The 24,820-nt window shown below is 37.0% G+C and overlaps 1 pseudogene across 1 annotated transcript; it reads left to right on the top strand.

Annotated features, from left to right (window-relative positions):
- Positions 1-627: 627 nt before the first annotated feature.
- On the top strand, positions 628-24,820 carry LOC145597294 (DExH-box ATP-dependent RNA helicase DExH3-like; annotated as a pseudogene). The gene is made up of 19 exons (XR_014103315.1): positions 628-1,160; positions 3,392-3,546; positions 3,633-3,720; positions 3,846-4,079; positions 6,023-6,118; positions 6,865-7,053; positions 7,176-7,335; positions 7,412-7,542; positions 9,706-9,873; positions 9,964-10,236; positions 13,625-13,819; positions 20,318-20,521; positions 20,682-20,751; positions 20,912-21,060; positions 22,409-22,717; positions 22,902-22,961; positions 23,043-23,195; positions 23,297-23,407; positions 23,531-24,820. The product of XR_014103315.1 is annotated as a DExH-box ATP-dependent RNA helicase DExH3-like (transcript).

The following is a 24,820-nucleotide window of genomic DNA, read 5'->3' as shown; positions in this document are numbered from 1 at the left end:
CCCGTGGGGTTGGGGGAGGGGGGTCATGATCCTTCTTAATGTATCTAGTGTGGTTAATGTCGCTATCTACCCTTACCATTTCTGCCAGGAAATGGAATTAGAGCGTACTTTAAGGGTAATATTACATATCATTGCAACAATTTTACTAATTTTTTGGAAAGTTTGACGTTAACTTCTATTTGTAAAAATTGTTAAAAGTAATCTCATTTCTTGTCCGTTCACTTAAAATTTTAAATAATCCTAACACTAGTGTGTCTAGTGTAACAATGAAAGTTTCACACATTTGGCTCATAAAATTATAGAGTTGCACGCAACACATAAATCAACGAAACACAAGAGGGGAATTCGAGCAGTAGACTCATCTCCCCCCTGTATCCTTTCACCATTTTCAATCTCATTCTTCACTCAAACCTCCGTTTTTATTGCGGTTCCAAGATCAACGAAATAGACCTCATTCTCAAGTTTCAATTTACATTTACTGAACTGAATAGAGCTGAACTGAAGTGAACTGAACTGCTATAGCTGAAATGAAAAGGAAATTAAGAATTGAACTGAAATTAAGCCGAAGTAAACAAGCCTCGGTCCTTTGTTAACCAAACATCACCTAAGAAACACACACCACTCTCTTCCTCTCCTTTCTTCCATTTCATTCATTCATTCATTTTCCCACCACACCGGCGCACACACAAACGCAAACGCAAACGCCGACAACCCACACCAAATGTGCGCGCACAATCTCATCATCTTCTTCAACCTCCCTCAAATTTAACCAACCAACCAACCAACCAACCAACAACACTCATTTCTCACTAGTCATGCCCTGCTCTTCTCCCTTCTTTCATGGCTACCTACGCACAACTTCACACCTCGTCATGTCCCTTAAACCCTCTAGAAACCTCCACAACATTTCTCCAAGACCTTTCTCTCTCCTCCAATTTGGGAAACATAAATCCTTTAAAACCCTAGCTTTCAGGCCTCTTCAATGGCGCCCAATTGCTTCTTGTAGGGTCTCGGCTGTTGGAGGTTCCAGAAGGTCTTTTGAGTTGTTTCAGAGAAGCAACCCGAATTTGTATCAGCAAACTAAGGAGTTTGGGAGGTTTGCGTATGATGATTATTCCGAAGACGAGTCCGACCGTGAATATGATTCTGGAAAACAATTGGTGAGTTGTTTTTTTATTGCATAATGTTGTCATTTCAGTTTTGAATATGTTTCTTTGTATCATATGGTTTGAAGTGCGTTTGTGTTGTATTATGGTGTTTTGATTGTATGGTAATTAGAATATGTGTGGCTTGTATGTATGGAGCTGTTGAATTGTAGAGGAATTTCGCTGTGTTATCGCGTATGGAAAGTGAGGTTGTGTTGTATTATGATTGAATAGGAATTAGAGTATGTGTGGCTTGCATGTATAGAGCTGTTGAATTGAGGAGGAACTTCACTGAGTAATCGCGTACCCGTGATTCACATTTAGAATTCCCTTGGAAAATCAAAAAGTTAATGAAATTTATGATACAAGATTGTGAATTTGGTATAAGAAAATTAGAAAATAATTGGAAGGGTAACTGCTGATCTGTCCTCTAAGCGAAATGTTGCATTAAGTATCATTCTCTAGATGCTACCTAATAATCCAATAAAATTTGAAACGAAATAATCGAGGGAAAATAATAGGGCAAAAGCGAAGCAGTATGAGAATCTGTAGTATTCTTAAATGTGGATGAATATGATAAACTTTGGGAGTAAGGAGTCGTTAAACATGTGCCGCTTGAGTTGGAGGATAATTCGAGCATTTGTTGCTTCGAAAGGAGAAAGTACATTTATGGAGAAGCTGAAGTAGAAATTGAAGGTGGTTAGAAACTTAGTTTAAAAGGCGTGCCTAGGCGCAAGGCACAATGAGGCTCAAGAGTTGGCACCTTAGGTCTGTGAGGCTCGAAGACTTACAAAAGGCGTGCGCCTTTGCGCTTTTCTTTTAGGCTGCTTCTTGCACCTTTGCGCCTAATTTTGCGCCTTATGTTGTAAAGCATCAATAGCTATTGTGTAAGTTACTTTTCTCTATAAAACACTATGGGATATTGTGACGGGTAGGTTAATTCATTTCTAGAGGAGAGAGAAATCCCATATCCCCCTATTCGATTCCAAGAATCCAAGCTATTGATCACATGGCCCTTTCTTTTCACATAATTCCAATTTTACACTTACTAGGGATTCTTACGCGCGCTTAAGCGCGCTGATTGCTAGCCCTTTATTGATGACCTTTTATGCCTTTTGCATATATTTGTATGGTATTTTATTATATCTATTTGCAAGGTAATTGTTAAATACTTACTGATACTAATCGAATAAATTAAACAAGTCATCATAAAATCATATACTTTGTAATTTTTCTACACCATATATATTAAAATTAATTTAGAATACCTTGTATTAAATAGTGTTTATATTCCTAATAGAAAAAACAAAAAAGTGAAGAGAATAAAAGATGTTTTAAAAATTGAAATAAACACAAATAGTTGATCAATTTTGGTGATTCAAGAGACAACATACATTTGTTTCAAAAAAAGAGACAACATACTTTACGGCTTTTGAATTCAATGGGGGCAAATGTGTAAAAGATCATTTTTAGGGATATAAATGTCCATGCACTATTCTTAAGAGTTTTCTCAAACTTTTTTTAAGGTAGGGATGTAATAGAAATTATTATTTATTTTTTTATAAGAATAAAGTGCGCCTCACCTACAAAAGGCGTGCGCTTCACCTACAAAAGGTGTGCGCCTTTGCCTTGCGCCTAGGCTCCAAGGACTTTTGCGCTTTGGTGTGCCTTGTGCCCTTTAATACTAAGGTTAGGAAAGGCTTGAAATGACACTTTGGCAGGAGTATTGTTGAAGCTAAGAGCCCTAATAGCAGGGCACATAGGGTAAGCAGAAGAGAGGTATTTGCTATCGTTTTACAATTTATTCTTTCTAGTGTTTTGAGGTAACCATGGCCCTCCCTCCAGAAAAAAAAAAGAAAAAAAGAAAAAAAAAAATTGTAGAGCAAAGGTAATTGCTTATTGTGGTATTTTAGGTAAACTTAAAAGTCCCTATCTGTTTACTTGTTGCTCAATGGGAAGGGATAGACAGAAAGTACTTTTGTGTATTTGAGGGCGATTTGGGAAGAATATTAATTATTGCTATTTTCAGATTAAGTTCTTGTTTATTATTCTCCTCTCGTTTTGACTAGTCCCTTATGAACACCTCTCTTGGTAAGTTTGAAAAGGGGTATTACAACATGAATGGTTGTTTTTTCAAAAGCTCCTTATTTGGGTCTCATGTCTGTTACACATTTATTGTTTATTCCTACTTTTTGAATGAACCAAAGATCTTGGATGTTACACACTAACACAGGCCTTGCTCTCAGCAATCTTCAACACTTGACAACATTGATGAGTGGAGATGGAAATTGACCATGCTTCTTCGAAATAAAGATGAACAAGAAGTGGTGTCTAGAGAGAGAAAGGACAGGCGTGACTTTGAGCAACTTTCTGCAATGGCAACCAGAATGGGTTTGCACAGGTATCACCAATTGGTTATAAATAATTTTTCCTCACCAACTTTTATTGTTCTTGTGACTTATAATGACGAATAACTTCATCTCGCAGCCGTCAATATTCCAAAGTGGTTGTATTTAGTAAAGTTCCTTTGGCAAATTATCGCCATGACTTGGATGATAAGCGGCCACAAAGGGAGGTAATGTGGCTTTCTTGTATCTTCTGTTACGCGTGTTTCTCTCTGCAAGAAAAGTTAGAAAATTTCTTTGTTCTAGATAGTTGTATTGATAGGAAGACCATCTTTTGATAATGTTGGTCTCACAGGTGGTACTTAGTTACGATCTGCAAAAGGATGTAGATATTCTTCTGAAAAGGCACCTGTCTGAAAATTCCCTTAATAAGGAGACTTTTACAAATTATTCCATGTCAAGAAATAGTTCCACATTGGGTAAGCAGGGATACAACCATCTTGAACCCACAACACAGATGAGTGCTGCAAAAGAGAAAATGCTTCGAGAGAAAAGTTTGCGACTCCGGATTCAGCAGCGAGAGTGGCAGGTTATCTTTCAATATTTTTACTAACTTTTGGTAGTATCCTTGGTTGTCGTGCAAGTCTTTTTTTAGCATTTCATACATTATATAGCTGTCATTTTGGGTGAGAATCTAGTTACATTCCATGTGCCATTGATGTGGCAATGTGATAGATCATGGGGTTGAAAGGTGAACAGCAGGGGGATTTGCTACAAATAAACCCAAGTTCCCCACAATTCAGTCTATTCCTGAAAGTGTCCCAAGAACTGAATGGTAAAAGCATAGAGTATAAAAATAGGTAAAAGCATAAAGTATAGAATAAGGTAAAAGCAGAAAAGAAATTAGTTTTCAAAGTTTATAATAGAAGGATGGATGTGTGATAATCAGTTTTTAGCTTGTTAATAGGAATATTTTGCAGCAATGCAGAGGAGAGCTGCTGTTATAATTAGGGAAAGAGAGCACCAGTGAGTGCATGCTGATTGTAGAGAGAGAAAATTCTACTGGAAGGAATATCACCCCTAGAAGAGAAGAGTGATAAGTTTGTACTTAGTATGATTTTACTGATCATCAAGTTATTAAGCTTCCCTTAATTGCATTATTGTCCGTTCCATTTTATTGTCCATTTACTGCATTGCTGAGAACACTTAATACGTAGCAGAATAGAGAAGATTGAGAAAGGAAAAAAAAACCTTGAATTTAGTGTAATTGCAGCAATAGTTTCCTTTGTCATTAAATGTTGAAAACATATTATCCAGTTCAATTTGATCCAATGCTTAGCTGCCTCATAGCCCTCATCCTTTTCTCTTAATGCAATACCCTTTATTTTGGTATGAAAATGGGCTATTTTCATAAGAAGATGCGAACCTGCCTATGAGTTTTACAGAACAGATTATGCTGAAATATACTCATATTTTACAAACCATAAATTTTTAGAAAGTATAACTGGTTCCACAATCATAATTGGCAGTTTGGCACCAAGACTTTATTATGATGTAGATCCTACTTAAATTTTCATTTTTTTTGTTAATCTGCTGAGCTACCTGCTTTACATATAGATTATGCTTTAAGGTTCTGATGAATTCAGTTGTTAAGTGCAAATCTGAATTTTCGAACTGCCCCAAATAAATGGAGCTCTGTGCTCTAGCTCCTCTATCTTATTAGCACTCTTCATCACATCAAGTAGATGTATGACTTGTAGCATATTCACCTTTTGCACTGTTGAAGTGGTGAGATCCTATGCTTTGACCATCTTTAGTTATTTATATATGATGGAAAAATATAACTGCATGGAAAAAAAACCGAGGAAGTATATTATATCTCACTTCATATTAGCCAAATGACATGCAAAATCTTCATATCCAAAGCTACTTTGGGATGTGTCTTGGCGCAATGCTACATGATATGTGGTACAATGAAATTTGTGGCATGGGTTCAGGATCATGGAACGCTACCTATAGGGAATCAGAAATGCTCGTTGAACAAAATATAATGAATTCTAAGCAAATAATCACCCTCAATGAATAGGTCATCCGATTGTTAAAATGGGATGCATGGCTCATCAAGTTGAATTGCGTTTCGGAACCCACAAATTCCGATTGCATTATGGGGGGACGTCATATACCCAAACAACGTCAGACATATGTAGTTTAGAGTGAAATTCATATCTGCTTCTTTCTTTTTATCCTTTTTTTTGGGAATATCTGGCTTTTCCTAATTGTTTTCATGTTCTTAAATTTATTCAACTTTTCCCCTTGCCTTGAATGATTAAATGATCTGTTATAAAAGTCTGGCTTTGTTAGTCTCAAAAGTCAAAATTATCTGACCCATCTCTGAATCAGACGGAAGATGCTCAGATAGCCCTTGAATCTTCCCTCCATCCTGTGTCAAATTCTTGCATTTTGAGTGGTTACATATTTTTTTTTTTTGTTAATGGATTATTTTGATTAATGATGATGGTGTTTTTGGTATAGGAATCATCGGAGGGTCTGAAGATGCTAGAATTTCGAAGAAGTCTACCTGCATACAAAGAGAGGGATGCTTTATTGAAGGCCATCTCAGAAAATCAGGTTTCTATTCATCATTAGTTGATAAGTTTTATTAGGTGTTGCTCTCTTTAATACTAAAGAGTTCAAGTTAGTGACAAGACATTAAAGGCTTTATTTATTGTTGGCATTGAATGCGTTCTTCTAAACTCTGTACCAACAAATCATTTATCGAATTTTGTCAATGAGGGTTTTAAGGGGGGCAAAGTAGGGGGGCCCAGATATATGACAAACTGTTTAATAGCTGCTATGTTGAAGATAAATAAAATGCTTCAAATCTCTTCTGCAAATTATTTGTCCCATCTCTTTGGAACTTATGTTATCAGCATCTTTTTAATATTTTTATACTTCATGCTCACCTTATAACTAGTAAACAACTGTTATGCCTAGTGGTGACAGCAACTTAATAGAGGATAAAAAAAACTTCACTAAAAGGAATGTAGTTCACATATTTTTAATCAAAATAACTGTGCATGATAAACAATCAGTGGTTCTGTGTAGAATTTAGTGTCAGCACCACCCCCTCTTTACAGAGGAAGTTGGTTTAGTTGAGGAAGTTGATTAACCTACAAACAATGGCTTCATCAGCTCTTTATCTTTAGCTTTTTTGATGGAGTCAGTGCTTTGTTTACTAATTGATGATTTGCATTTGTTTTTGCTGATTCAATTGGATTCCTGTTTGTGCTTAGCTTTCACTCCTATATGTATAAACATTATCCTAATTTGGTCCTGATATGCCTTCGAAATTGTCTCCAAATAAAAAATTTCAGGTAGTAGTTGTCTCTGGTGAAACTGGTTGTGGTAAAACAACTCAACTTCCTCAATACATCTTAGAGTCTGAAATTGAAGCTGCTCGTGGAGCTAGTTGTAGCCTCATCTGTACACAACCAAGAAGAATATCAGCTATGGCTGTTTCAGAGAGGGTTGCTGCTGAACGAGGGGAACAACTTGGAGAATCAGTGAGTTTCTATTTTTTTTTTATTCTAATTCCACTTAGTGCTCTGACCTTAATATCTGTATAGCTCTATAAGAATGTGGCCAATTTCTGTAGCAAGTTATTTTATTCTCTTTCCGATGACAGGTTGGCTATAAAATTAGATTGGAGGGGATTAAAGGAAGGGATACAGGCCTCCTCTTCTGTACTACTGGTATACTGTTGAGGAGACTGCTTGTTGACAGAAATTTAAGGGGTGTGACCCATGTCATTGTTGATGAAATTCATGAACGTGGCATGAATGAAGGTAATGCTAGTAGTTTTACCTTTTTATTTAATCTGTAGCAGAACAAGAAAAGTCTTACTGTTGCAAACTTTGCCAGATTTTCTCCTGATTGTCTTGAAAGATCTTCTACCACGTCGGCCAGATTTGAGGCTGATTTTGATGAGCGCAACCCTGAATGCTGAGCTATTTTCCTCTTACTTTGGTGGAGCTCCTATGCTACATATTCCTGTAAGTTTATGGATTAAAAGAAGCTTTATGTATTGACACTCTTTTTTACTAGGGGTTGTTTGAATTATTTTGGTGTAATCACCTATTCCTTAAATCAAGCTTCTTGGCTCACAATTGTATAAGAGAGCACAAAGGGCAAATGGACTATTTAATCAAAATATCTCAAAAATCGGTAAGAGGGTTGGGTTGGGATGTTAAGGTGATACAATATTTCCATTAATATGTCCATTAACCCTTTCTATTATCTTTCTTAAGATGTATGCCAAGAAGCTTGGCTACAAGTATTTTGAATGAAGTATTTTTTTTATCCATTTTAGTCTAGTAATTTATGTTGCTTTTCTCCTTTATTATTCTTCTGTCAGCAACTATTTAAAATGTATATTGCTATTTTTTTTGTGGCTTATCTTGATGTACCTAAATGGTATGAGCAAGAAGATTATCTCATTAAGTTGGCCTAATCAATATTAACGTTATATCCACCCACCTGCCATCTTTTGGTTAGGCTCTTTCTTTTTTTCACTATAAATTTAATGTTCTTTTTTCATCTGCTCTATATATATTGGTTGGTTCATGCTCTTCATGCTCTTCATGATAGTTTACCTTTACCCTAAGTACCAAATAAAAAGAATGCATCCTTGAAGTCCTTTTTTCTTGCAAATATTACAAGTGTGAAAATGTACTATCTTCTGTGTCAAACAAAATGATTGTTTTAGCTTGGGGATAAAAGAGGGTAGCTGTTCTCTAATTGAAGAAAATTATGTGTAATGCATGCTGTGGTATTCTCCAACCTAACAAAACTCTTAAAAAGACAACAAATAAAATATAATAGTTAGGGTCCTGTCTTTAAACTATGCAAAAATCTTCGGTTGAACATTCTACATTCTAGATGTGATATGATTCCCTGAAAAGTTAATGACTCAGGGGCCATTTGATTTTCAAAAGGGAAGGGATAAGGCCAGGGAAAAAGAAAGGGGTATAATGAGAATAGAATGAAAAAGTCCCAAACCTTTGATGTTTCTGTGAATATAAGAAAGGAGATGGAAATGAAAGTTAACACCACCAATTCATCATCCCTTCATTATAGAGCTACCAACAACAGCTACAACATGATAAAATAATTCAACTACCACCATCCCATAGTCTATAGGATCACCCCAACAACTTCAATGGACCAGGCCACCTCATCCCTCTATCTTTGGCAGCGGACTGGCCCCTATGATGATTTCTCTTTCTCTCTCTCCTTTTCTTGGATCTAATTTGAGGTTGGACAGGGATGGTTTTCCAGGCGGCTAAGTAGGGTTTTCGTAGGTTCCATGAGGGTTTTCATGGGTGGTGGCAGGATTTTTGAGGGTGGAGGTTGATCATTGGGTTTCCAATTGATTTTTTGATGGGTGGGTAGGGTTTTTGTAGGTATGGGCTAGTGTTTGGGTGGGTGGTTTTCGAGTGGTGGGTAGTTTTTCAAGGTGGTTGGTTGGGTGGTGTTTGTTGAGGTTTGATTGGTTGTGGGTGGTAGCTCTGTGGATTTTGTGGTGGTTTGGTGGGTTTTCATCAGTTGCTGTGTAGGTTTTGTGGTGTTTAAGTGGTGGTGGCAGGTGGTTGCAGTGGAGGGGTCGGAGACAGTGGACGTTGGGATGTTGGTTGAGGGTTGATGTGAGGGGTTTAGTGGTCAAGGAGTTGGTCAACTGTGGGTCAAGGTGAGCATGCATAGTGGAGCGAAAGGGTTAGTGAATCCTTTTGATTGATTGGGGAATGGGTGTGGAGGACTAAGGGGAAAGAGAATGGCAAAATAGACCAAACAAACAGCTAAGGGAATGAACCTTGTTGATTGATTAATTCTCTTACCCTTTCCAGAATACCCCTAAACAAACGCCTCCTAATTCCAGTGACAAAGTTGCTATGTTGTGATAAGTGTATTGGTCTTTGATCTGGTTGTAGTAATGGCTTGAAACCATATGCATATTACATACTTCGTATGTATTTAGAAGTGATTGAAAGAACTTTAAAAATTAAGTTATGATTGCTTATGTCTAGCAAAAGTTAAATATTGGTATCAGCCTTATGAGCTTTGTCGATAAAGAAAAAAGCATCACCATGCCAATATGAAAGGATGAGATGGTGGAGAAGATTTAAGCTCGTGAACTCTCATTAATTAATGATTTTCAGGGTTTCACATATCCTGTACGAGCACACTACCTGGAGAATATCTTGGAAACTACAGGATATAGGTTGACCCCCTATAATCAGATTGATGATTATGGTCAAGAAAAGGTATGGAAAATGCAGAAACAAACCATGAGGAAGAGAAAGACACAAATTGCATCAGCAGTAGAGGTATGAAAGATTCTTATGCCATTTCTAGACAGCATTCTTATACCAATTAATTTTGTGCTGAAGTTATTTCTTATACTGAACATGGGGCAGGATACACTAGAAGCTGCTGATTATAATGGGTATAGTCATCGGACTCAAGATTCATTGTCCTGCTGGAACCCAGATTCGATTGGTTTTAATCTCATTGAGCACGTACTATCCCATATATGTAAGAATGAAAGACCTGGTGCGGTCTTAGTTTTTATGACTGGTTGGGAGGACATTAATTCTTTGAAGGACCAGCTCCAAGCTCATCCTTTGCTTGGAGATCCTAGCAGGGTTTTGTTGCTTGCTTGCCATGGTTCCATGGCTAGTGCTGAACAGGTAATAATGTTGATTTCTCTCTCTGAGAATTTTATTTAACATGTATGTTTTTACTGATAATTTGTATGTACTTCATTGCTTTTATGATGAATGCTTTCAGAAGTTTGAGTACGTCCAATAAATGGCCCTCATTCTAGTTTAGGCAAACCTTGATTACATAGTCTGAAAAATATCACAAGGGAAATAATTCCTATTAAAAAAATTAGAAACAATTCAATCTTCCTTGACGAATGTGTAGTGGTCTTCCCTTTGTATCTGATTTTTATTTTTATATTACTAAAGAACTTATGTTAATTATCATTTATAAATGACCACTTCACAATAATTTAGACATGCTTGGCAGTTTTGTAGTATTAAATATATTTATTTTTATCTATTGAAATCTATAATGCGACCTTTAACCATTATTATTGTTGTTTCCCATTAACACAAACATTATGCTGCCTCCGTTTCTTATTTTGTGCAACAAAATTAGTCGCACGTTTCACAAGACAAATTTTCTTAATGGTTGTTAAAGAAATCAATGGGTATGTCCGTATGTGATTAAGGGAAGGATAGAGAAAATGAGATAATTACTAAATGAAGGACAACCACCAGTCCACCACCATCACCCACTTTCTCATCAACACCATCCACCAGCTGCCACCACTCGCCATCGCTACCACCAACACCCACCCTCCCTTTCTCCCTGAGACCACCAGTATGATCCTCCCTTTCTCCCTGAAACCACCAAACCCGCCGCCCACCCTCTCTCACCGAACCCACCACACCCACTCTTTCTCCTCAAAACCACCACACCCACTCTTTCTCCTCGAAACCACCAAACCCAGGCCACCACACCCACCCATCTTTCTTCACGAAACCACCACAATCCACCCACCCTTATCACCGAACCCAGGCCAACAAACCCACTCTTTCTCCACGAAAGTACCACGGTCCACCTCTCTCACTGAACCCACCTCTCCCTGAAACCACTACCTCCAAAACCACCACGACCCACCCTTAAAATATGAACAAAAAAGATAAGAAGGGCTATTCGTTACCTTCACACCATCAATTATGGCTTTATTTGGTCAAATTTGACCATGAAAACTCTAGATCTGAAATCTTCATGGTCGACCATAAGAACCTCAACTCTATGCTTTCATTGTGGTGATAAATCAAATAAAGAAGAAAAAAAGGAGGAAACCGGCGGTTGAACGTTGTTGGTGGTGGCGGCGGTCAGAGTTGAACGGTGGTGGTGCCGTGGTGGTGGCCAGAGAAGAGGATGAGAAAGAGATGATATTTTCAAGGAATAAATGATGAATGATGTTGGGTGAATGTATTTATTTTGGGGTAGCTTAGATGGAATCATTAATTAAATTATGGTAGTTTAAAACTTAATATTGTTGTTTTGATGGGTTAATTGAGTTTGAGAATATTTAAGTAGGGGCAATGACTAATGAAGTAATTTTACTCTAAAATATTTACTATAAAAGGAAATAAATTTATTGTTGCACATAACTTGAAACACCTCAAAAATGGCAAAAGTTGTACAAAATAAGAAATGGAGGTAATAATATTTATTTTGATTCTATTGTGTCGCCACAAACATTATGGATTATGTAATTGAGTTGAGATGATTTTGACTCTATTGTGTCGCCACAAACATTATCAACTTGAGTTTGATGATTTGATCTCGATTAAAGCTTTTTACCCCGTTGATGTGTAGTAACGGAAGAGAGTTTGTACTATGTAAAATAAAGTTAAATTATGAGTATATTTCAGTTGTATTACCTTTGGAATATACGGGTATATAATACATCCCATTTGCTATCATGTTTAATATATTTTATAGCTTCAAAAAATATTTATTGGAGCAAATATATAAAAAATACCTATCGTCAAAAATCTAATAATGTACGAAATACTTTGTATTTGATTAGTAATAATCATCAATTTTGTAAATATTACTGTGTGTATGGATATAGTCATATTGTTTTCAAAGTGATATTATATAATTTTTTTAATTGATATTATAGTACTTGTGTTGATTTCTAGATAAACCAATAGATAAACCTTAAAAAAAAAAACCATATTTTAGTTACTTTGTACTGTATGTACTTTGTATTACTTTGGGCTTTGGCTTTTTGGTTTTTTGTTGTTGTTGTTATTAAAAAAAAAAAAAAAAATTTGTTTTAGGGAGGCTAATGATATGATGTCAATTGTCACCTAGACCTTACATAGAGTTTTTTGCTGATATTTTTTGCTCCATATAAAGGTTGTGGTGATGTGGGATCTTGTTAGATTATTTTGTATTTACCCCATGATTAATAACACTAAATTGAACCAGCCGGGGGAGTATTATAGTAAAAGTAATGATCAAAGTTGAATATATAATGCGAATGTCACATTTGAGATTGAGATTGGCCTCCTAGTATATAAAGAATCGTTGTTTCTACAGAATTCTTACCTACAAAACAAGCAATTATAAACATCGAAAAATAAAGAGGTTTGTTTATTTGAAGTCCACCATATAGGAATAATAACCTAGAACTTTCAATGCAATAGGGAATTTCATCTTTTTCCTCAAAAGATGTACATATATGACAATGGTGAATATGCCCATTGTTATTAGCATTTGGAGCCAACACAAGATGTCCCTTTAGAAATGATGAAGACAAGGTTGTGATTACTTGCAGCGTCTGTTGAAGCCATGATGTAGATCCCAATCCCTTGTCTACTCAAGATTTTAGAAAACCACCATCTTGAAACAAAGATCCAATCTTGATAAGATTCTTGAAGATGGAACGAATCGAACCGATATTTTTGCTCACAAATCCACTTCTAAACTTATGATTTGAATCCTTAATCTAATTAACGCACTCCTAGAAGCTAATTATTTTGAGATTAAACCCTTAGATACTCCTAGACACTAAGTGTTTAATTTGGGGTCAAAACACAAACTATCACTTGAAAGCAATTTAACGATAGTATCCTAGATTAGGACCTAGGATAACATCTAACCATACTCCAAAAGATTTTAAATACAACACAGCTCCATGCTAGCAGCGTTGAAGCTTAAAGAGCATGCTTTTTCATTAAATGAAATTCTTAAATGGCACTGGAAACAAGAAGACAAGCCAAATTTCCAAAATTAGAACTTCGCAAACACATATGAACAAGTTGTCCTAAAGATGTGTGAGTTCTCTACATCAAGTCAATCAACCTAAGCTAAGGCTCTTTGATGTAACAATGTATTTATTCCATCTTGGAAATTCATTATGGAATGATTTAATTCATTTAATTGGTTTTTGATCTAACTTTTATCATTCGTCTAATATTTGTTTTGAGCTTTTTTTGTACATCGTGGTCACACTAATGTGTTATTCAACTATTTTGGATGCAGAGGTTGATATTTGATAGGCCACCAGAAGGAGTGAGGAAAATAGTACTTGCGACAAACATGGCAGAGACTAGTATCACCATAAATGATGTGGTCTTCGTTGTCGATTGTGGTAAGGCAAAAGAGACATCATATGATGCACTGAATAACACTCCCTGCTTGCTACCAACCTGGATCTCAAAAGCTGCTGCTCGGCAGGTAAAAACTAAAGTCTGATGTTAATATGGTCAACCATACTAATTGCATAATTCGACTACTCTTTCTAAAGCTTTTTCATTACTGTTATTGTTATCGCTGCCTACTTCTTGATCTTTGAATGAGACTGCATTAATATTGCTTTATTTGATGAGAAAAGTTGGTGGTAAATATGTTTGTTTATTGGAAGCTGCTACATATTCTTCGGGCAATCACTGATATATGAGCTGTTTTTACTTTTTACATCATTAAAGTGAATTTACAGTGGACTGTAGAGAGCATGGGAATGGGACATATGTTTTATGCCGTGAGTGTCGGAAACAAAAGAAATATTGAACATTATGGTGATGGGGGACGTGGCTATATCTTTGTTTTCAGTTTCCCACAAATACTTTAGATGCTGTAAGATTACACATGATACATCTGATCCTGATTTGCATAATTTTTGTGTTATTATGTTTCTATGTTCTAAGTTTCAATTTTCATTGTGCTATTGATTTTCATATCTGGGGTCATTTGTGATTAAGGTCTTTCAATAAAAGTCACTTTTTTGGCATTTTTTTTTATAATGTTTGAGGCTAGTTTTAGGGGCATATTCAGCGTTAAAGTATGGTTAAACAACTCTTTCAAGAGCGATTGACGACATTAAGATTTAAATCTTTTTAGGGATACTTTATTCTCGGAGTTGGGTTATGTATCATATTGGAAAGTTATGAACTTTTGGGTGATTGTTTATTTTTGACAATTTTGAAAATTTGGTGGGTCCATCTGCTGAAGTGATTAATAATCGATCTTCGTTCCCTTTCAAATGCAGCAATTCTCATTTCACGCTTGCCAATGTGTTATTTCAATCATTAATATCTTTTATTACTAGTAGATATCAATAAACTATGAAGCAAGATGAATCTAACAAGATCCCATGTGACTATACTTTTTCTTAACCATAAATCAACACAGCTAGTCAAAGTATAGTATATGAAAAGTGTAAAAGTCAAAATGTTGTATTTAAAAGGGAATGGAGGAAGTATATTGCAACAATTGGGTTGGGCACAAAGATTAAGAAAGAGAGAAAAGTTAGGGTGGTCCAACGTTACCCTGTGATTGTGTAAAAGGAGGAGTGAGAAAAGAAAATAGACTAGAGAAACGTAATTACTTTACGTGTTAAATGCTTCCCAATAGAGAATTTTTGTAAAATGTGACTTTTTTAAAAGGCCATTGTTGTAACTTGTAAGTAATGTGAAACATCCGTAAAACGCAATTGTCGTAATATACTTTCTTTATTTTTTTTAGTTGGCACCATTTGGTTTGGCATGCAAATTAAGGAAATGTAGTAAATGTAGGCAAAAGATAGTAATACCCTCCCATCAACCAACAAACCCATTCTCCTTCTCCTTCACACTTTGACATGGCAACCCAACAATAAACTCTGTAAAACTACTTAAAATTTAGATCTAAAATAATTATTTGATTATTTTTTAAAAAAAATTGATGGATTCAACTCATATAGTCATACCCACTTCCAAGTTCGACATAGAGTAAATTGAAGAAAGAGAAAAATTCATCATCCACTAACCACTGTTGCGCATCATGGAGGTCGAATTTAGGTATGGTTTTAGATTTGGAATTTCCGACCAAATCCGACCACCATGGTCTCACATATGTTAGAATTCGTCAAGTGGTTGTGGTATGCAATTAGGGAAGAAGGGAGGAGAGTGGAGGTGGCAGTGGCAATTAAAAGGAGAAAGAATAGGGGTGGAGGCTGCGGTGGTGGCAATGAATAGGAGAAAAGGTGGGGATGGCAATGGCGGTGGAAGAAAAAGAAAATGGGATTGTGGACAAGCTGATGATGGGGATCATGGTGGTGGTGGTGGTGGTGGTAATGGAAGATGGGGTGATCATCTCTGGAAAGTTTAGAATGGTGGAGATGATGATGAAGGTTTTGTTATGGGTTTATGGGTGAAGGCAAGAGAGAGAAGAGAGGAGTGAGAAGACTTTCATGGGTATAATTGACAATTTAACACTTAATACCTACAATAGAAATGTCAACTATAAAAAACTTCCGAATATGTGTCGACTAATAAAAAGCTAGGAAGTATAAAGATTGGAGGAAGTATTGGGTTCTATAAAGGTTAAAATTTTGTATCCTTGTTTCGGGATTAATAGCTTCATGGGCTTTTGTATGGTTAATATAGTGTTTTTTTTTTCCTTTTTTTTTTTCCTAACTTTACTTTTTATTTCTAGATTGAATGTCACTTATATTTTCTTGGTATATGATAATTAAAATAATAGAACATTAGAAGTGCTTGATTATTGTGTTGATAGTATTTTATGGCTGATAGTGTTGATAATTTCGTGACATGAGCCAAACAGATATTTTCGTGGGGGCGTTCCCTACTCAGCGACGCGCTGCACTTCCTAGACCCGGGTGTAGTGATAAGTATGCAAGGGTTGCTAGGTCGTCGCCCAGAAGCGACGCGCCACATTGCCCGAGTGTGGTGTCAAATGAGCAAGGGCGTGCCATTGGGGCGTTCCCTACTGAGCGACGCGCTGCACTTCCCAGACCCGGGTGCAGTGATAAGTATGTAAGGGTTGCTAGGTCGTCGCCCAGAAGCGACGCGCCATATTGCCCAATTGTGGTGTCAAATAATCAAGGACTTGGAGTTGGGATCAGGAGGGAGCGTGGGAGAAAAGAATTTAGTTTGCGGATTGGTTCTTGGAATGTGGGGTCTCTTACGGGAAAATCAGCAGAATTGGTAGAAGTAATGAAAAGACGACGCGTGAACATCATGTGCCTCCAAGAGACAAGATGGACAGGAGAAGGAGCTCGAGGCTTGGTTTTGGGGTATAAGGTATGGTATGTTGGGCAAGAAACGAGCCACAGAACAAGGAATGGTGGAGCTAGGAACGGAGTTGGTGTGGTTCTCGATGAGAGGTTGGCAAAAGAGGTGATCGAGGTCTATCGGAAGAACGATAGGTTGATAAGGCTGAAGTTGCTATGTGGCAAGGAGATTGTGAATGTTATCAGTGCTTATGCTCCCCAAGTGGGTTTAGATGCAGAAGAGAAACGACAATTTTGGGAGGACCTAGACGAGGTGGTGCAGGGTGTCCACCACTCAGAGAAGTTATATATTGGAGGGGATCTAAATGGGCACGTTGGGGCGAGCCGAGATGGCTATGAGAGTGTCCATGGAGGCTTTGGGTATGGGCAGAGGGACGCCGGTGGTGAAGCTATTATGGATTTTGCCCAATCATATGATTTAATTTTGGCTAATACTTGGTTTAAGAAGAGGGATTCACACTTGATAACTTTTCGGAATAGAGCAAATGCAACTCAAATAGACTTCCTGCTCACAAGGAGCATAGATAGACAAAGTTGCATAAACTGTAAGGTTATCCCAGGGGAGAGTGTGGTCACCCAACACCGGCTATTGGTAATGACTATTCGCCTGAAAGAGAAGGCGAAGAAAAAAGTTAGACAAGAAGAACCAAGGATAAGATGGTGGACCCTAAGGGATGCAAAAGCTAAGGTTTTTACAGAAAAGGTAATTGAAGAAGCGGATTGGGATGGAGAGGTGGATCCGGACATGACCTGGTTACGAATGAAGAACTGTTTCCTAAGAGTGGCCAAAGAGGTCTTAGGGGAAGTAAGGGGAAGAACTTCGGTACAGAGAGATACTTCGTGGTGGAATGAAGAGGTGAAAGCAGTAATTAAGCAAAAAAGGGAATGCTATCAAGCCTTAGGAAAATGTAGGAGTGATGAAACCTTTGCAGCGTATAAGGAGGCTAAGAGTAAGGCAAAGGCAGCTGTTCGCCAAGCAAAAGAAAAGGCATATCAGGAGGTTTATGAAAAGCTTGATTCCAAGGAGGGAGAAAGGATCATTTATAAGATGACAAAGAGAAGACAAGAGGCAAGGAAGGATATTGGCATGGTGAAGTGTGTCAAAGATAAGAACCAAATGGTCCTAGTGCAAGAGGAGGGCATCAAGGACAGGTGGAAGGGGTACTTCGATGAATTATTTAATGGAAGTAATGGAGTTGTGATAGGAGATACCTCTATGAGTGATGAAGAAATCAACATGGAGTATGTGCGAAGGATTAGGAGAGTAGAGGTGGAGATTGCACTGAGGAAGATGAAACCTAAGAAGGCGGTTGGCCCTGATGGGGTACCGATAGAGGTGTGGAGGTGTTTGGGTAAGATTGGTATTGATTGGTTAACAAACCTTTTCAACAAGATATGGACGGCTACAAGGATCCCACAAGATTGGAGGAAGAGCACCTTGGTCCCGGTTTATAAAAACAAAGGAGACGCTCAAGATTGTTCTAACTATCGAGGAATTAAGCTTATGAGCCATACTATGAAGTTGTGGGAAAGGGTGATTGAACAAAGGTTGAGGGCATGCACAAGCATTTCAGATAACCAATTTGGTTTTATGCCTGGGAGATCTACTATGGACGCAATCCATTTGATAAGACAAATGATGGAGTTTTATAGGGTAAAGAAGAAAGATCTTCATATGGTCTTTATTGATTTAGAGAAGGCATATGACAAGGTGCCAAGAGAGATACTTTGGTGGGCAATGTTGAAGAAAGGTATCCCACGAAGGTATGTAGACCTAGTTAAGGATATGTATCGGGATGTGTCAACAAATGTGAGGACATGCGGAGGGTTGACAAAAGATTTCCCTATTACAATCGGATTGCATCAAGGGTCTGCATTAAGCCCTTTTCTTTTTGCAACGGTTCTAGACGAATTAACTAGACCAATTCAAGATGAGGTTCCATGGTGTATGCTGTTCGCAGATGATATCGTTTTGGTGGATGAGACTAAGGATGGGGTTAATGTCAAGTTGGAGCAATGGAGGCAAAGGTTGGAATCTAGAGGGTTTAAGCTAAGTCGGAGTAAGACTGAATATTTGGTATGTCGTTTTGGCACTCAGAGGGGGACAAGCAATGAAGTGGTGAGTTTGGATGGAAAGGATTTGACCATGAGTGAATGTTTTAAGTACCTAGGGTCGATCATCCAGAAGAATGGTGACATTGATCAAGACGTGACCCACAGGATTAAGTCAGGGTGGCTTAAATGGAGAGCGGCCACGGGAGTGCTATGCGACCGCAGCATTCCCTTAAAGTTGAAGGGAAAATTCTACAGGACTGCCATAAGACCAGTGTTGCTCTATGGTACAGAATGTTGGGCTTCTAAGAAAGAGCATATTAAAAAGATGGAGGTTACGGAAATGCGCATGTTAAGGTGGATGTGTGGAAACACTTTAAGAGATAGAATCAGAAATGAGGTTATTCGCAAGAAAGTAGGTGTGGCGGGCATTGTAGATAAATTAAGGGAAAATCGTCTGCGTTGGTTTGGACATGTAAGACGGAGACCCGAGGGTGCACCGGTGCGAAGAGTGGAAGAGTGGGACCATGGAGGGATTAAACGAGGAAGAGGGAGACCAAAGATGACTTGGTTGGAAGGAGTGAGGAAGGATATGAAGTGCATGGATTTACGTGAGGATGAAGTTTTGGATCGTAAGGGATGGAGGAGAAAGATTTATGTTGATGACTACACGGAATAATCAAATTTGGTTCATGTTAGCCGACCCCACTTTTGGGATTAAGGCTTTGATTGATTGATTGATTGATTGATTGAGTGTTGATAATTAGCCCCTGTGATGTGCATAATGATGATTGGTCGTCTTTCTTGTAAAATCAATTTCTTTAATGGGTGTAAGTTTGGATATCTTCAGTGGGTTAAAGCTTGAGAGTTTGTTAAGAATCTTCATCTGTTTTGGATTTTTTGAAGGATTTAATTTTAAAGGAGAGTATGAGTCAAAAGATGAAAGTGTAGGGGTCTAGCTATGACAGGAGAAACAAAATCCAAAATTCAATTGTTTGCAGATTTTTTGTAGTAGCAACTGAAGATTTTGATATTACTGCATACATAGTCAATATTGTTTTCATGGCTTCCAAGTTTATACTTTATAGAGTTTATACTTTATAGTACACATGCTGATCTTATAAGCTAGGTAGGCATTAGAACACTTGTAGCACGTTAATGTGTGTAAAAATGAAACTTGTTTAGAGAATTAGAGAGTATCAACTAAGGGGCATGCAATAGGTTTATCTTATTTGTCATCAAAACCCAAAATACTCAAATCTGAAACGAATAGTCAATGTCACTTAATCTGAAACCAGACTGATACATGCATCTGTCACTTATTACTAAATTCAAAATTTTATAGCTTGCTGATTAATCACCTCTTCCCCCCCCCCCCCCCCCCCAAAAAAAAAAAAAAAAAAAACCAAAAAACCCAGATGGTGTTTCAGCATTATCGTCAGAGCTCTATCTATGTTTTGTATAGTTTTACAGCTTTCTTGTTATAATTTTCTTTTACATGCTTATTGTGTGCTATATTATACTTATTTGATTGCAGTTTCTTAAACTAATGTCTAGTTCTCACATTTTTTAAATTCTATTCAAATACTAATTCTTTTCACTAACTGTAGAGAAGAGGTAGAGCTGGTCGTGTTCAGTCCGGGGAGTGTTACCATCTTTACCCCAAATGTGTCTACGATGCTTTCAGTGATTATCAGTTGCCAGAACTTTTGAGGACACCCCTACAGTCCCTCTGTCTTCAGATTAAAAGCTTAGATCTTGGTGGTATTTCTGAATTTCTATCGAAGGCTTTGCAACCACCTGAGCCATTGTCGGTATTATTCTTGGTTTCCCACATTTACTGATCATCTTGGTGATTTGTATCTTGTTTCTGAACAGTGCATGCATAGTTTGCATAACTCTTCTGTTGGCAATGTCATTCGTTTGATGCAATTGAAGTAAATAACTTGATAGTTGTTTTGGTTGGTATTATAGGTTCAAAATGCTGTTGATTTTTTGAAAATCATTGGAGCATTGGACGAAAACGAAAATCTTACTGTGCTTGGTAAGTAGTTAAGAAAATCTCTGTTGCATACTATTGGTTCATATTCCTCTCTGCTCTTTTCACCATCAGAAATAACCAGATTTCCAACCTAAGATTTTATCATGAGTTGTGATTAGAGATCTTGCACCACAAAACTGTATAAACTCTTGTCACCATGCAGGTCAAAACTTGTCTGTGCTTCCTGTGGAGCCCAAACTTGGGAAGATGCTAATATTGGGGGCTATGTTCAAATGCTTAGACCCAGTAATGACTGTTGTTGCTGGTTTAAGTGTTAGAGACCCCTTCATGACGCCATTTGACAAGAAGGATGTAAGTTATCTATAAATGTGGTGGTTTTCTTACAGTTTCTTATTCTGTTTGTATATCAAAATTTCACCATACTTGAGTAAATCATGTTCTGCAGCAACTTGTGCTGAAATGAATGGGATTTTTTTTTCCATACAATATAGAGGCATCTTAGATGTTAGTGTTGTAGTCATGCCATTATATATATCACATGGAAACTTTTACTTACGGCAATGCTGTACTATCATTGTGTTTAGTATTTCTTAGCTAATGAGAGCTTGAGGCCCTCTAGGAGCCTTGTTATAAAGGTCCCTACTGTCTGGAGTCTGGACCTTTAAAGTAAGGATTGGCAGCAAGGAAATGAATGGTAGTGTATAAATTTGCAATGGTTTGTGTATACATTGACATGTAATTCCTTTTTTTATTTAAAGTATCATTTAGAAATTTTCTGACCCAAAAAGCCTCAACATACTACCTCCTTTTCATAAAGATGTTAACACCTACTATAACCCAACAACGTAGGTAGCAATTAAAAATATTGTCAGATGTGGTCAGGTCCCCAAAATGAAAATGTTGCAAGTGGATAAGTGTGGTGAGTCTAAAGTCCAGTGATGGTATATTTGTAAAATAGCATTTGCCAAAAATGAAATAAAATGGAAGTATTAATAAGTTAAAGAAATCAACTATAATTAATAAAAATGAACCATAAGGATGGTGCAAATCAATTAAAAATGGCATACACTTGTTAAATTGACACAGAGCTATTATAAGTGACACTAACTTACATATTTTTTTAAAAAAAAAAAAAATAAATAAAATAAAATTACACCAGTAAAATGTGCACTGATCCCTTGGAAAACGACACCTATTTTAAATACATATGGAAAATGAACCTGACTTCTGAAACTTATAAAATGCAATTGTAAAATATCTACAAAATATTAGAAAATTGACATTCAAATCTCAAAAAAAGACATTAACGGGTGGTTTGAAATAGGATGTTCACCTGGCGCCTCCGAGAATTCTGCAGGTGTTTAACTGTTGGGCTAGGTAGTATTTGTGAAGCTTATTGTTTACTAATTTTATCATTTTTGTACCTTTTTATTTTTTAACTTGATCTTTATACCCTGAACATTATTTATAACAGTTGAAATAGAAGGGCAATGTGACATTGAGTTGCTTTTTCCCAAATAGCATATTGCTAACCCATGCATAGGATTGAAATTCATGATTATTGATCTTTATACCCTGAACATTATTTATAACAGTAGAAATAGAAGGGCAATGTGACATTGAGTTGCTTTTTCCCAAATAGCATATTGCTAACCCATGCATAGGATTGAAATTCATGATTATTGCTTGTTTTATGCAGCTCGCTGAGTCAGCTAAGGCTCAGTTCTCCGGCCGTGAGTTCAGTGACCATATTGCCCTTATTCGAGCTTATGAAGGATGGAAAGATGCTGAAAAACAACAATCTGGTTATGAATACTGTTGGAGAAATTTTTTGTCTGCCCAGACATTGAAAGCTATTGATTCCCTGCGGAAGCAGTTCTTTTCATTACTTAAAGATACAGGTCTTATTGAGCTCGATAATGAAAGTCAAAATAAGTGGAGCCATGATGAGCATCTTGTTCGAGCAATCATCTGTGCTGGTCTTTTCCCTGGTGTTTGTTCCGTTGTTGTAAGTAGCTTGTTCAAAACTAACAGTACATTTTTCCGCAACTAGATTTGCCTTTTCACAAAATAATTTTGTGCTCTGTGACTTGTGGAACTTATGTTGAATAGCTTTTTAAAAATAAGGAAAAATGTTTTGTGGTGTATAGTTTTACCAACATTAGGAGCTGAACTTTGTTATACTCGTGCAGAATAAAGAGAGATCAATAATGCTGAAAACAATGGAAGATGGACAGGTTCTTTTGTATTCGGTAAGAATTTTCATGTGCAAATGCTTGAGTACTGAAGTTGGACATGCAGGTACTGTTAACTTTATTTATTTCCTTCCACAGAATTCAGTGAATGCGCAAGAGCCAAAAATACCATATCCATGGCTAGTCTTCAATGAGAAGATAAAGGTCAATTCTGTTTTCCTGAGGGATTCAACAGCAGTTTCAGATTCCGTGTTATTACTGTTTGGAGGAGACATTTCTAGGGGTGCACAGGTAAATTTTTGCTTTTTTTTCTAATTTTGGGTTTCTTTCTTTTACCTTGTTTCCGAGGCTCAGTGATTTAGTGTTCTGTCTATTTTTGCGCTTTTCTTTAGGATGGACACCTAAAAATGCTGGGAGGATACTTAGAGTTCTTTATGAAACCTGGCTTAGCAGACATCTACCTCTGCTTGAAAAGAGAACTTGAAGAGCTAATTCATTACAAGGTGAACAATGCTTACTTGATTTTACTAATTTAGATCATGGTATCATTCTGGCTTGATTTTTCACACTAGAGTGCTCTTTTTTTTGCGTCATAGTTTTGCTAATCATTTTGTTGTGTAATTCAGCTCTTGGATCCCAAGTTCGACATACGTAGGTTTGTGGATCTTTTATCTGCAATAAGATTATTGATATCAGAAGACCAATGTGAGGGTAGGTTTGTCTTTGGTCGTCAGGGCTAGTACCGTCAAAAAAGGGAGGTAAAGTGACAAGTGTTCATGGTGATAAAAAGAGCGGTGATGATAATTCCAAAAATCAATTGCAAACTTTGCTTGCAAGGGCAGGACATGAAGCACCTGCTTATAAGACGAGACAACTGAAAAACAACCAATTTCGCGCTACTGTAAATTTCAATGGCTTGGAGTTTGTTGGCCAACCTTGTAACAATAAGAAGCAAGCAGAAAAAGATGCTGCTGCGGAGGCCGTAAAATGGTTGATGGGTGATACCCCTTCATTCGGGGGAGATATTGATCATTTGTCAATGTTCATGAAAAAAAGCAATAAAAAATATGGCAAAGGAACATAGATGTGTAACTTGAATATGTCGATGCCCCTGCTATTTCTACCTCAGAAGGATAGAAATACTGCATCATATGGAGCTAAGTTATTGGAAGCCAATTTTTTGTTACTGGTATGACCTTCTCACCCTTGTTTTTCTTGTGGGTTAAAGATGGGAATTTTTTACATGTTCGATGGTCAAGTTTTGCAATGAGGATGACCCATGACAACACCTTGTTTATAGGACATAATGTTTGGTGTCATTTGGCTGGAATTTTACGAGCTTAAATTCATCCCTTCCTGCCAAAGTCTTGCAATTTTGACCTATAAGGATGGACTCAGGTAGGGTACTGATGTATATGTAAATAAGATTAAATGATCAATGTTCAAAGTATCACAATGCACTCATTGTTAGGAAAATAGACTGCTTTTGTAAACATGAATATGTTCGTCTACATTTGCATTTTTGTACTTTGAGCAGCCCCCACTGTAATGGATGAGTTTATTAAGGCAGGGATGTCGGGAATTGGATAAAGTTTGCTCTCAATGATAGCCTTGGACGTGATTATACGAAGGCTTATTCAATTGGATTGAATGGGTTGATATGGGGCAAGGCGAAGAGAGTTATCTTAGAATCTTAGATTAGGGACTAAGGGCTCTACGACATTCACTTCTACTTGTGGAAGTTATAGGAATCAGTTATGTTTACATGGGAGCACAATTCTCTTCCTGATGAGATACGTAATATAGAACACTTTATATGATTAATCTTAAGAACAAAAACTGAGCTTGTTGGTCACATATTGTTTTATATTTTTTGAAGTACTTGTTTGTAATTTTATTTAGGTTAATATTGTCTC

The sequence above is a fragment of the Chenopodium album genome, chromosome 20, assembly GCF_948465745.1.
Source record: "Chenopodium album chromosome 20, dcCheAlbu1.1, whole genome shotgun sequence".
Lineage (NCBI taxonomy): Eukaryota > Viridiplantae > Streptophyta > Magnoliopsida > Caryophyllales > Amaranthaceae > Chenopodium > Chenopodium album.
The sequence above is the reverse complement of the archived record's forward strand: the minus strand, read 5'-3'. Positions and strand labels throughout refer to the sequence as shown.